Genomic DNA, 12,842 nt, shown 5'->3' with positions numbered 1-12,842 from the left:
CAGATGGGACTTGAACTCCGGTTTTTTGGCCCAGAGGTAAGGACATGGCCACTGCACTTCAAGAGTCCCTTCTTAGTTAGTATTGAACATTTGTAGTTTTGGAGCATGAATTGCATTAGTGATCGTGTTCTTCGTAACATTAAAACTATTAGGGATATTGACTGCACTAAGAATCTGACTTTTTCTGTGCTCTATGCGTTCGTGTCAATGATGTTAATATTGGCATTGATTTTGACTCAGCTGACAATGATGGAGTGTTGAATAAGGCTGTTTAAATTAGCCAATTAATGTTGAAACTGTGCAATACTCAGCTCAACCTGCTTCTTGACCAGTAAGACATTCAAGCCACAGAACTAGTGCAGGGTACTTTATGCTACAGAATTGAGCAAAATCCAGAGAAATATAAGCTCTTCATTCATAAAAGGTGTTGACTCAGAGGGGATTTTTTTTTTAAAAAAGTAAAATAGTATATAAATATTCCAGAGCACGCAAATCTCCTGCAGTTAAACCATGACAGTTACACAAGGGGACACAGGTTCAAATGGCAGAAAGGTAAACTCTGGGCTGATACCAGGAGGTTTTTCACATTGACTCTTGGATTGGATATCCAGGGAGGTTTGTGGAGGCAAAACCTTGGTGCTGTTGAAGAGGTAATTGAACGCTATAGTTGGGACTGCAGGTCTTCTTTAAAACATTTGATGTGGAGGTGTAGGCGTTGGACTGGGTGGCCGAAGTTAAAGATCACGCAACATCAGGTTACAGTCCAGTAGGTTTATTTGGCATCACTAGCTTTCGGAGTACTGCTCCTTCATCAGGTAGCTACCTCCTCCTTCAGCAGCGTTCCGAAAGCAAGTCTTACAAATAAACCTTTTGGACTGTAACCTGGTGTTGAGAGATTTTTAACCTGAAAAAAGCATGGTTTAGAACAGAGAACATTACAGCACAGTACAAGCCCTTCAGCCCTCGATGTTACACCGACCTGTGGAACCAATCTGAAGCCCATCTATCCTACACTATTTCATTCTCATCCATATGCTTATCTAATGACCATTTAAATGCCCTTAAAGTTGGCGAGTCTACTACTGTTGTCGGCAGTGCGTTCCACGCCTCTACTACTCTGAGTGAAGAAACTATCACCTTTTAATTTAAATCTATGTCCTCTCGTGCTCTCACCGTCCACCCTATCTAACGCTCTGACTATCTTACACGTCTCAATTAAGTCACCTCTTGTCCTTCTTCTCTCTAATGAAAACAGCCTCAAGTCTCTCGGCCTAAGACCTTCCCTCCTACCAGGCAACATCCCAGTAAATCTCCTCTGAACCCTTTCCAAACCTTCCCAAAATGCGGTGACCAGAATCGTATGCAAAACTCCAAATGTGGTTGCACCAGAGTTTTGTGCAGCTGCAGCATGACCTCATGGTTCCAGAACTCAATCCCTCTACCAAGAAAAGCTAGCACACTGTATGCCTTCCTAATAACCCTATCAACCTGGATAGCAACTTTCAGGGATCTATGCTTCTGGACACCAAGATCTCTCTGCTCATCTACACGATTAAGAATCTTACCATTAGCCCAGTACTCTGCATTCCGATTACTCCTTCCAAAGTTGCTCCTCACACTTTTCCACATTAAACTCCATTTGCCATCTCTCAGCTCTGCCACTTATCTATGTCTCTCCAAACCCTACAACATCCTTCATCACTATTCACAACTCTACCAACCCTTCGTGTCATCCACAAATTTACTTCTATGCCCTCATCCAGGTCATTTATAAAAATGACAAACAACAGTGGACCCAAAACAGATCCTGTGGTACCCCACTAGTCACTGAACTTCAGGATGAATATTTCCCATCAACCACCACCCCCTGTCTTCTTATAGCTAGCCAATTTCTGATCCAAACCGCTAAATCACCATCAATCACATGCCTCAGTATCTTGTGCAATGACCTACTGTGGGGAACCTTATCAAACACCTTACTGAAATCCATATACACCGCAACAACTGCTTTACCCTCATCCACCTGTTTGGTCACCTTCTCAAGGAATTCAATCAGGTTTGTGAGGCACAACCTACCCTTCACAAAACCATGTTGACTACCCCTAATCAACTTATAACCCTTTCCAATACTTTACACACAACCAAAGTAAGGCCTGGTCTATAATTTCCAGGATTGTCTAGACTCCCCTTCTTGAACAAGGGGGCAACATTTGCTATCTCCCAGCACTATTCCTGTAGACAATGATGACAAAGTTAAAAGCCAAAGACTCAGCAATCGCTTACTTCCCAGAGAATCCTGGGATAAGTCCCGTCTGGTCAGGGCACTTACCTATTTTACATTTTCCAGAATTGCTAACACCTCCTCCTTATGCACTTCAGTCCCATCTAGTCGAGTTGCCTGTATCTCAGAATTCCCCTCGAGCACATTGTATTTTTCTAGCGTGAATTCTGACGAAAAGTATTCATTTCGCACTTTCCCTATCTCCTCTGACTCCACACACAACTTCCCATTACTGCACTTGATTGGCCCTAATCTTAATCTAATCTAATCATTCTTTTATTCCTGATATACCTATAGAAAGCCTGAGGATTTTCCTTCATCCCATCCGCCAACAACTTCTCATGTACCCTCCTGGCTCTTCTTAACTCTCGCTTTAGGTCTTTCCTAGCTAACTTGTAACTCTTAAGTGCCCTAACTGAGCCTTCACATCTCAGCCTAACAGAAGCCTTATTCTTCTTGACAAGAGGCAGTAGAATGATTCTCCTCATTATAACTTAAATTGCAATTTTGAGAAACCGTATTTTAGGCTCTCGACTGAGCAGCTTTTTGTTCATCAAGTTTCGTTTTGACTATGGCCTCAGCTGGAAATAGCACTCATGGTAATTTGTTACTACAGTGGGGAAGTCCTCGGAGATTGGGTTGATGATTGTCAACCTGGAGTTGGTATATTGCTGTAGCTGCTGATGGTGACTTTTTTTTTAAAAAAAAGAACCGGTTCGTGCTAGGATTGGAATTTGCTGAAATAAAAACAGAAAATGCTGGAGAAACTCAGCACATCTGGAAGGACCTGTGGAGAGAAAAACAGAAACGATTCAAATCTAATAATGCTTCTTCAGAACTGAACGAGTCACATGGGACTCAAAATGTTAACTCTGTTTCTCTCTCCACACATATTAGGAGAAAGTGAGGACCGCAGATGAGAGCCAAAAAAAGTGTGGTGCTGGAAAAGCACAGGTCAGGCAACATCCAAGGAGCAGAAGGGCTTATGCCTGAAACATCGACTTTCCCTCTCCTCGAATGCTGTCTGACCTGTTGTGTTTTGCCAGTGCCACACTTTGACTCTCCACACGTCGCCAGGCTTTTGTTATCAGATTTCTAGCATCTGCAGTATTTTGCTTTGCTGTTGGCAACAGGATTGCTGGCATTCAGATTGACAGAGATGCTTTGGAGGATCTTGCTAAAGGTAGCACTTGTGTTATTTCTACAGCTTTTGAGGTCCCTGTTGTAGGTTGAATAGAATGAATGAATTGAACCCCTCCAGTGTGGAAACATGCCATTCGGCCCAACAAGTCGATATGGACCCTCCGAAGGGTAACCCACATGAACTCATTCCCCTACCCCCTTGCTCGACGTTTACCCCAAACAATGCATCTAACCTACACATCCCTGAACACGACAGGCACTTTAGCAAGGCCAATCCATCTAACCCGCACATCTTTGGATTGAGAGGGGAAACTTACAGAGGAAACCCACAAGGACACGAGGAGAATGTGCAAACTCCACACAGACAGTCGCCCGAGGCTGGAATTGAACCGATGTCCCTGGCACTATAAGACAGCAGTGCTAACCACTGGATTTGGAGGATCTTGCTGAAGGTAGCACCGTTTTCAAAAAGTACACGAATGTTGTGGCCACAGCTGCGCAGAAAACCATGAGATTTACAAGGCAGACAGTTTCACAGCATCCACAGAAGCCCAACATGGAGCTGCTAATCATATAAAAACAGGTCTGTTGGGGAGGACATGTTGCCTGTCAGCCTCACATCAGAGGTCTGAAGCATCTTCAAATCTGAGAGACTGTGGTCTCCCAGGAGAATCTCAAAACATCTCAAACAAGACCAAGCATCCTCGCCAACTCATGGAGAACCAGTCCCATGACTGATGAAAGCAGAGAAGGTTCATTAAGAGGATACATTGATTGGTTTACTGGGTCCAAGCGTGAACACATCAACCTACAGACAGCTCACGAAGGGGCACCAGCAAGGAGCACCCACCCCACATGTGGCAGTATCCGCAGCTCACACATTGAGCTTATGCACCCTCTCAGAAGCCATTGAACCCCAGGGTGGAAGCAAGTCGCCTGCAGTTGTCAGGAGCTGTCTCAGAAGGAGACGTTGATGAGCGTTACCCATTTGGACAGTGCCCAAGATACGCTGCAAAACAATGTCCTCTGAAGATAAATAGCTTCGCGGGATGTACAGAAATAAATAAATAAAGTCTCTCTCGCTTTCTTGCTGATCCAGGGTAAAAACAATGACTGCAGATGCTGGAAACCAGATTCTGGATTAGTGGTGCTGGAAAAGCACAGCAGTTTAGGCAGCATCCGAGGAGCAGTAAAACCGACGTTTCGGGCAAAAGCCCTTCATCAGGAATACAGGCAGAGAGCCTGAAGGGTGGAGAGATCCAGATTCTTGCTGATCCAGCACAGTACAGAAGCATCCTCCACACTGCATTCTCTCTTCTTGACGCTTCTGTTGGGTAGATGCCATTGGTAGGTTCCGCTTAGTTTGGCAACGTCTTCTATATAATTCGCACGATCCACTTCCTCTCCTCAGTAGAGGGAAGCAGTTCGCTTCAAACTGAAAGCGGAGGTAGTGGCAGCGTGGTAGTACACCGCTCAGTGAGTGCGAGATCTTGGGGAAGGACTTCACCAGAGTAAGTAACCACAGCTTCATTGCATTGTGTGCCAAATGTTTGCACTGAGCCTGGTGGCTCTCTGTCCCTGCTTCTCCATGCGGCAAGTCCTCGGTCTTCAGCTCTCGGAGGGCACACCGTGTGTTTCTTCTCTTCAGCTTTCAACGGCATGTCTGGTGTCAGGTCGGTTTCGATCTTTCCTACTCCCTCCTCAACCAATTTTTTTTTTTGCCTTTTCCCTAAAACAAATGTCAAGGCACTGTTAGTACAGTGCACACAAGTCAGGCGCCAAACAGTGAGGACGCACAACAACACATTTATGTTCATGTAACCATTTGTTGTCTTACTCGGAAATAAACATCACTTATTTTGTTGTCATTACTTCGACTTTCTGCTGCATGCTAAAATACCATTGCCAGTCTCCGGAGTAATTTTGATGCAGATAGTTCGAGTTTCAGAATGGCTCCGTTTGGGGAGCCATGTGAATAGGCAGCACTGTGTTCCAGTGCACCATTGAGCTCTCAGCTATTCGGACATCCCAAATAACAAACCATTTTTAATCTGTCCCATGACCTTGCATCCTGGATAAACTTGAGCTCAGTCAACACCTTGCTGCCTGTCACCTAACATCTGCCAAGTTCCATTTTGTGCTTGTGAACCCACACCCAGATGAACCCCGCTTCAAATTTTAAAATTCTCAACTTTGCATTCAATTATTTCAATAACCACGTCTGTCCCTCTCTGTCTTTGCAACCTCCCCCAGCCCAGAACCTCGGAGAGCTTTGCACACTTTTGATTCTGCCCTCTTGTAAGTTCACAATCTTAACTGCTGGTTTTTGTCTGCTGCCTCTCCCTCCTCCTTGAATCTTTAAAACTTGGTCACCTTCAGGCAATTTTATACATATAAGGCACTAAGTAATTTTTTCATGGCTGTTATGAATATTAAATGAAAACTTTCATTGGATAAACAATCTGAGGGTACTTTTTAAAAGATTAAATGTTTAAGCAAGACTCACCTGATTCAAAAGAGGGCTGACCTTACAGAGGTTTATAAAATAATGAGGGGAAAATGAGGAGTGCAGGTGCTGGGGATCAGAGCTGAAAAATGTGTTGCTGGAAAAGCACAGCAGGTCAGGCAGCATCCAAGGATGCTGCGCTTTTCCAGAAAATCATGAGGGGCATGAATAGGATAAACAGACAAGGTCTTTTCCCTGGGATGGGGAGAGTCTAAAACTAGAGGACATAGGTTGAAGATGAGAGGAAAGATTTAAAAGGGATCTAAGGGGCAACTTTTTCACACAGAGGGTGGTGTGTGTATGGAGTGAGTTGCCAGAGGAAGTGGTGGAGGTTAGTACAGTTGCAACATTTAAAAGGCATCTGGATGGGTATATGAATAGGAAGGGCTTGGAGGAACATGGGTGAAATGCTGGCAAGTGGTACTAGATTTATTCAGGATATCTGGATCGGCATGGACGAGTTGGACTGAAAGGTCTGTTTCTGTGCTATATATCTCTCTGACTCTATAAATTCACTCATGGGTATCCTGTTTGGTTCATGTTTTAAACATTACGAACTTGAAATTGCTTCACAACAAACCAAACCAGAGATCTATCATCCTCCATCAGTATTGTCCCTTTAACATGTCATTAACTTGCATTTAATATTTCAAAACAAATTCCAAAAATGCTTTGTGGAAGCCTAAGAAAAAAGCGTCCTGAGTTGAGATTGATCAGGATGAGTAACTGAAACCTCTGCTGCTCCTTGGATGCTGCCTGAACTGCTGTGCTCTTCCAGCACCATTAATCCAGAATCTGGTTTCCAGCATCGGCAGTCATTGTTTTTACCTCAAAAAAAAAGAATTGAGTTTTGTGCAGATTGTTAATGTAGGGGGGAGGTGCAAAGACAAAAAGGCATTAAGTTGGGAATTCCAGGGAGTGAGAGTTAATGTGGCTGAAGGTAAGGTCACCAGGTCAAGCATAGGAAGACTATCAGCAAATAGGCAGGGATTGGAGAAATAAGGAGTTCAGCAATGAAGGTTTTTTTTGGGCTGTTTATGGTGACACACACTGGGAACAATGATAGAACAATAGTACTCATATCAGACCGAGAATTATTTTATTGAGGTGTGCGATGAGGGGAGTCAGTGTATGTCTGTAACAATGAATATAAATGGTGAACTGGTGTGAAATAGGATATGGGCTGCAGAATTCGGATACACTTTGTTTTACACGCTTCAATATTGATAAACCTATCAGAGAGAGAAGTCAAGAACATATTTGAGGAATCTGGAGTTGAAGAAACACTTTGATGAAGGTTTCAGAAAGGCTAAAAAGTAGAGATTGTAGCTGCTAGTATTTCAGAGGGAGTTAGCAACTGAGAGTATTTAAATCAAGAGTTTCCGCTTCAAGGATAGCTCCAGTGCTGTAAGTGCAGTGATTCAGCCTGAAACACTCACCAGGTAATTGATGGTGGGGCTGGAGGTTATGCCAGGGGTTTCAGTCCTCACTTTGTTTACTGCAGGAAACTATTACTCATTCAAAACTGGATATCAGTCAAGCAGTTTGACAGAGACGAACGTGGAAGGAGGAGTTCAGTGGTGGAATGGAGAACAAGTCGGGTTTCACTACAGACATGTTCAAGCTGGTTCTCTGTATATTGGTGACATTACCCAAAGACAAAGTGTAGAAGAGAGAGAAAGGAATGAGTGGGGTCAAGGATGTATCCTTATGATACTCAGGAGATGATAACAATTACTCCTCTTTCCATCATTGTATCAATGTTTTGTTCTGTTGGATACTGGCCAGAAGACTAGATAATTTGTTTTCCCTCGGAAAAGTGCTGGATGATTTATTTTGTTCACTTTAGCGGGCGGATATGGCCTTAATTTAATAGGAAAATGGCTTTTCCATCAAAGCAGCATTCAATCAGCGCTGTGCTAGAGCATTTGTCCAGATTAGCATTCAAGTCGTCAAATGGAGCTGAAATCCCAAAAACTTTGGCTTCAAGGACACAAATGTGATCATATGAACCAGGATGACCACTAAAGCTAAAAAAAAAACTGTATTGAAGTTAATATCAGAAACCATTTTAACTTGTTTGATAATTTTCAGGATGTGATCGGGCTTATAACACATTAATACCACAGAAGATGACAGTTTATGGGGATAAGTTGCAACAGCAACAATTGAAGCTCTGAAAGTAAATGAACAAAGGCCTCCCCAACAAAGACCGCCCCCCACCCCCCCCCCCCCCTGCCCGCCTGCTGCAGTGGTTAGAGATAAAAAGGATGTGACGGGATAAGTTGGTTAAAAATTGGCACTTGGACCAAATGTCAGTTGATGTTAAACTAAGCAAGAAAGTTTAGGAATTTGTATGTTTACTTTGCCCAGCAGGAAATGTGTTTGTTAGGCTTTGGAATACCTTTTGGTTTTTATAATTTATTGTAAATTTTCAATTTTTTCAAAAAAAAAACCTTATTCTTTTCGCAAGAAAACAAATGACTTTCATGTGACGGGCAAGCAAGTTTCTCAGTTTAGGGATCTGGATGAAAGTACTCAAGCCATTGTTGCTCAATTTGCAGATGACACAAAGATAGATGGAGGGACAGGTTGCACTGAGGAGTCTGCAGAAGGATTTGCACATGCGAGGCAAGTGGGCAAAAAAGTGGCACATAGAATACAATGTGGGAAAGTGTGAGGTCATGCACTTTAGTAGGAAGAAAAGAAACATGAATTATTTTCTAATTCTGGAAATCTGAAGCATAGAGGGCCTTGAGAATCCTAGCTTCAGACTCTTAAGGTTAACATGGTGGTTCAGTTGGTAGTAAGGAAGTCAAATACAATATTAGCATTTATTTCAAGAGGGCTGTAATACAACAGCAGTATGTGCTGCTGAGGCTGTAGAAGGCTCAGGCCAGACTGCATTTGGAATATTGTGAACAGTCCACGTATCTAACGAAAAATGTGCTGGCTTTGGAAGGGGTAATAGGAGGTCTTCAAGAATGATGCCATGGATGTAGAGCTTGTAATATGATGAATGGTCGCGGGCTCTGGCTGTATACTCGATTAAGTTGAGGAGGAGGAGGGGTTATCTGACTGAAACTTGCAGAATACGGAGAGGCCTGGATCGTGTGGATGTGGAGAAGTTACTTTGATTGATCGGAGAGACTTGGACCAGAGGGCACAACCTTAGAGTGAACGGCCAACCCTTTAGAACTGAGAGGAGGAGAAATATCAACAGTCAGAGGGTAGTTAATCTGTAGAACTCATTGTTTCAGCTTCTGTGACATAGAATGTATTTCATAATGTAATATCTTTTGGTATTGACTGGTAAGGGGGTCAATGGAAACAGGGAGAAGGCAGGAGAAAGTGATAGAGAAAGATTTCAGGCATGATCAAATGATGGACTGAATGGCAAACGTCTGCTCTATCTTATGATCCTACAAGATGACTAATCAATGGAATCAATTTGAGGTGATTTGCAGAAGTGATCACACCTTTACTTCTCAGGATGTGTCTAAGTATTTCACAGTTAATGAAATTCTTCTGAATTGCAAGAACACAGAAACCAAATTTAGAAACAGCAAGGTTGCACAGTGCACAGTTCAAAGGCTCATTATAGGCTCTTACAAGAAGTGCGAAGGACCGTGTTTTCGCAACTCTGCAACAGTTAGCTGAGCCCTCAGATTAACCTCATTCCATTTGAAAGAGAACACCCCCAAGAAGTTGGTACTGCCTTGGTATAGCAATGAATTACCCAGATTATGTCATCACGTCTGAGGAGTTTAAACTCTCAGCTTTCTGCTACCAATAAGCCAAACTAACAACTACTGATAACTTGAATTCTGTGTCAGCTTGGCAGTGATTTGCTTATTTTATGATTGAGGTTAGCTGGTTTTTAACATTTATTGCTGAAAATTGTGAGGAAACAAATTAATTTTTTTAAATTTTGTATGAAATGTACAAGCTTGGAATTTGAGTAGAGTGTGTCGTGCTGGAAAAGCACAAGTCAGGCAGCATCTGAGGAGCACAAAAATCGACGTTTCGGGCATACGAAATGTCGACTCTCCTGCTCCTTGGATGCTGCCTGACCTGCTGTGCTTTTCTAGCATCACACTAGTCTGATCTCCAGCATCTGCAGTCTTCACTTTCTCCAAGCTTGGAATTTCTGCTAAAAAGGAAATATTTCCATTTGCGCTACTATATTTCATAATCCTTCCTTTTGCTGATGAAAAGTAAGGCGAATCATGCTGCGATTTACAATCTTATTTATTGCCATGGCTGGTTTCATTCTAAATGTGGTGAACAATTAGGGACAGACTAAGACCATGAAGATATTGATTAAAAGCAAAGAGAACGTGGCTGGAGATTAACAGAGAGGACATAAGATGAACATGTATTTAAAAAGCTCCTCTCAATCCTTTCTGAAGCGTTTTTTGCTGTTGTGAAGTGCAGGCACTGTTGCATACAAAATAGCCAATTCATACACAGCAAAGGTCACTGGGAGGAGTTTTAGATTGCTTGAGCAAAGAGGCGAAAGAGATACGAGGGACGACAGAGCATCCTTTGGTATGATTAACCTATACTTGATTCCAAATCAGATACCTGGGTGAAATAAAGGTTTCCTTGATTCATAGCAAGGAAGTGGACAAACACTCAATGAAGCAATTCTTTTTCTAATTGATATTTTCTTTACAACACCATTGCTTTCAGCAATGGTTGGGTTTTCTGTTGGGTTCCTGTAAGAACATGAACAAATGCAAAAATGTGTGTTCAATGACATGGGACTTGAGGGATTTTTATCCGGTTCCTTAGATGTAGATATTGGTAAGCTTGTCAGGCCTTTCAAAGTCAATTCACAGATTCTTTTCCCAAAGAAAGATCTGCCAAACTGGGATCCCTCAACTCCATCAACATGAGAATCTTATTAGACCATCAGTGCACACCCCTTCCTCAGCACCTATTCTTAGATGGACTTGAGCCTGGAGTCTAGATTGACACATCAGTGTCATACACAGGGAGTACGGGATTCTTGGGTGTACTCTGCTTTGAATGAAATGTTCTCCTGATGTCAAGCTTGCTCCCTCGTGGATGTAAGACGTGCAACTCAGAACAAAAAAAAGAGGGATAGGCCATTCAGGCATGGCCTTTCCATTAGATCATGGCTGACCTATATCTTAAGTACATTTGCCTGTTTGATTTCATAGCCCTTCAGACTCTTGCCTGATCATATTTGAAGGCAAAAAAAAAGGGATTTTTAAAATATCTGCACAGAGGCCATCGCCAGGTCACCCTTTATTTACTTGTACACTGACTATGGCCAACCAGCTCGGAGTCAGTCCCTAAACTGAGATTCTATTTTCCTGCTTTTTTTTATTTTATTAAACATTACAGTTTAGAAAACAATTAAAATTAACAGCTGAATACAGAGAAACAGCAAAATACAAAAGGGAGAGGAGCAGGAAAGCCAGGCCCCAAACTCCCAGGTTCAACCAGTTTTCAGAGAAATGAGAACAAACCTCAAATCCCACTTGGTCATCACAAAACAGGAACAAATACATGCAAGGCAGTCCAATTCACAAAAAAAGTTGTGTAGAATACAAACCCCACCCATCCCTCCCACCTTCCAGCCACTCTAAAGGCAGCCCACCACTACACCTCTTCTGGCTCCATTACCATAAACAGTTCTATTCAAAATGCATAGGCCAAGAACAGAGTAAAAACAATGACTGCAGATGCTAGAAACCAGATTCTGCATTAGTGGTGCTGGAAAAGCACAGCAGTTCAGGCAGCATCTGAAGAGCAGTAAAATCTGCTCCTCGGATGCTGCCTGAATTGCTGTGCTTTTCCAGCACCACTAATGCAGAAATAGGCCAAGAACAGAGTCCACTCCAGTATGCAGAATGCATTGACAGAGATAGAGTCCACATCTGAAAGCAGCAGATATGCACCTCATAGCACATATACAGGTGTTCAATCTCTGTAGAGGTCTGGCTTATGCACAGAGAACCAGGCCCACTCACAGGAACACAGTACATTGTGAACGTACAGTTAACTCACAGATGATGTTTTGTCCACTCCTTAAGGGAGAATCCACTCCCAAACTCCAGGATGCAGCAATTGCTCACCTCCCAGCACGTACACAGGTGTTTAGTCTTTACAGAGGCCTAATCCACTGACAAAAACCAGGCCTACCCACAGGAACAACTCATCTGGAAAGATGGATTTTCTCACAAGGGCTCAGTCCAAACACCAAATAAAATAAAAGCACATACAAAAAAAAACAGACTGCAAGGGTTAAATCCTACTACAAAAACCAACATTGACCTTATCTTGAAGTGAAAAAGAAAAGAACAACACACAGGCTGTAACCAGCTAGTGAAACAACAGCCCCCTAATGAGAACTGAATTACACCTGAAACACATTGACTGTGTAAATCAGGTAATTTTAAAATCAGTCCTCAGTAAAAAAGATACCAGTTAACAAACTGGCTACATAATTCAGCCAGATCAGGAATTGGATTGTCCCCCCCAAAAAAAGCAGAAACCAACAGCAGCAGTAACACATTGACTGTGGCCCAGCCAGTAGAGAGTCAGTCGCCTAAACTGAGGGGACAGGTTATTTTTCCCCTCCCCCACTAGCAGCAGTAGTGCTTACATTTTCCCCAGCGTGTGTGTGAGAGAGAAAGAGAATCGAAACCTTTATTCAGTTTCCACCACCATCCAAGTGGCCAGTGACACGCAGTGCCCTTCTCAAAGGGCAATGCTGCATGATCACAAATGTGAAAGGGGAGGGCAGGGACTAAATCAAACTACAGTTGGAGGGGGAAATAAAACGCTCCACTCCATGAAAACCAAGGATGTTGGTAATCGCCTGGTTATTTTTTTGTCAAACTCTACAAAATATAGTTAACAGTAAACAGAAAGCGG

At 42.7% G+C, this 12,842-nt stretch overlaps 1 protein-coding gene across 3 annotated transcripts in view; it reads left to right on the top strand.

The window, feature by feature from the left end:
- Positions 1–4,829: 4,829 nt before the first annotated feature.
- itgb2 (integrin, beta 2) overlaps positions 4,830–12,842 on the top strand; it is a 93,184-nt gene continuing 85,171 nt past the window's right edge. For 2 of the 3 annotated variants that reach the window (XM_043693218.1, XM_043693219.1), the window contains exon 1: positions 4,830–4,935. The gene's annotated coding sequence lies outside the window, so the exon portion shown is untranslated. The remainder of the gene's footprint in view (positions 4,936–12,842) is intronic. The other variant, XM_043693220.1, reaches the window with a different exon arrangement.

The sequence above is a fragment of the Chiloscyllium plagiosum genome, chromosome 7 (genome assembly GCF_004010195.1).
Source record: "Chiloscyllium plagiosum isolate BGI_BamShark_2017 chromosome 7, ASM401019v2, whole genome shotgun sequence".
Taxonomy (NCBI): domain Eukaryota; kingdom Metazoa; phylum Chordata; class Chondrichthyes; order Orectolobiformes; family Hemiscylliidae; genus Chiloscyllium; species Chiloscyllium plagiosum.
This window is presented reverse-complemented; position numbering and strand designations above follow the sequence as displayed.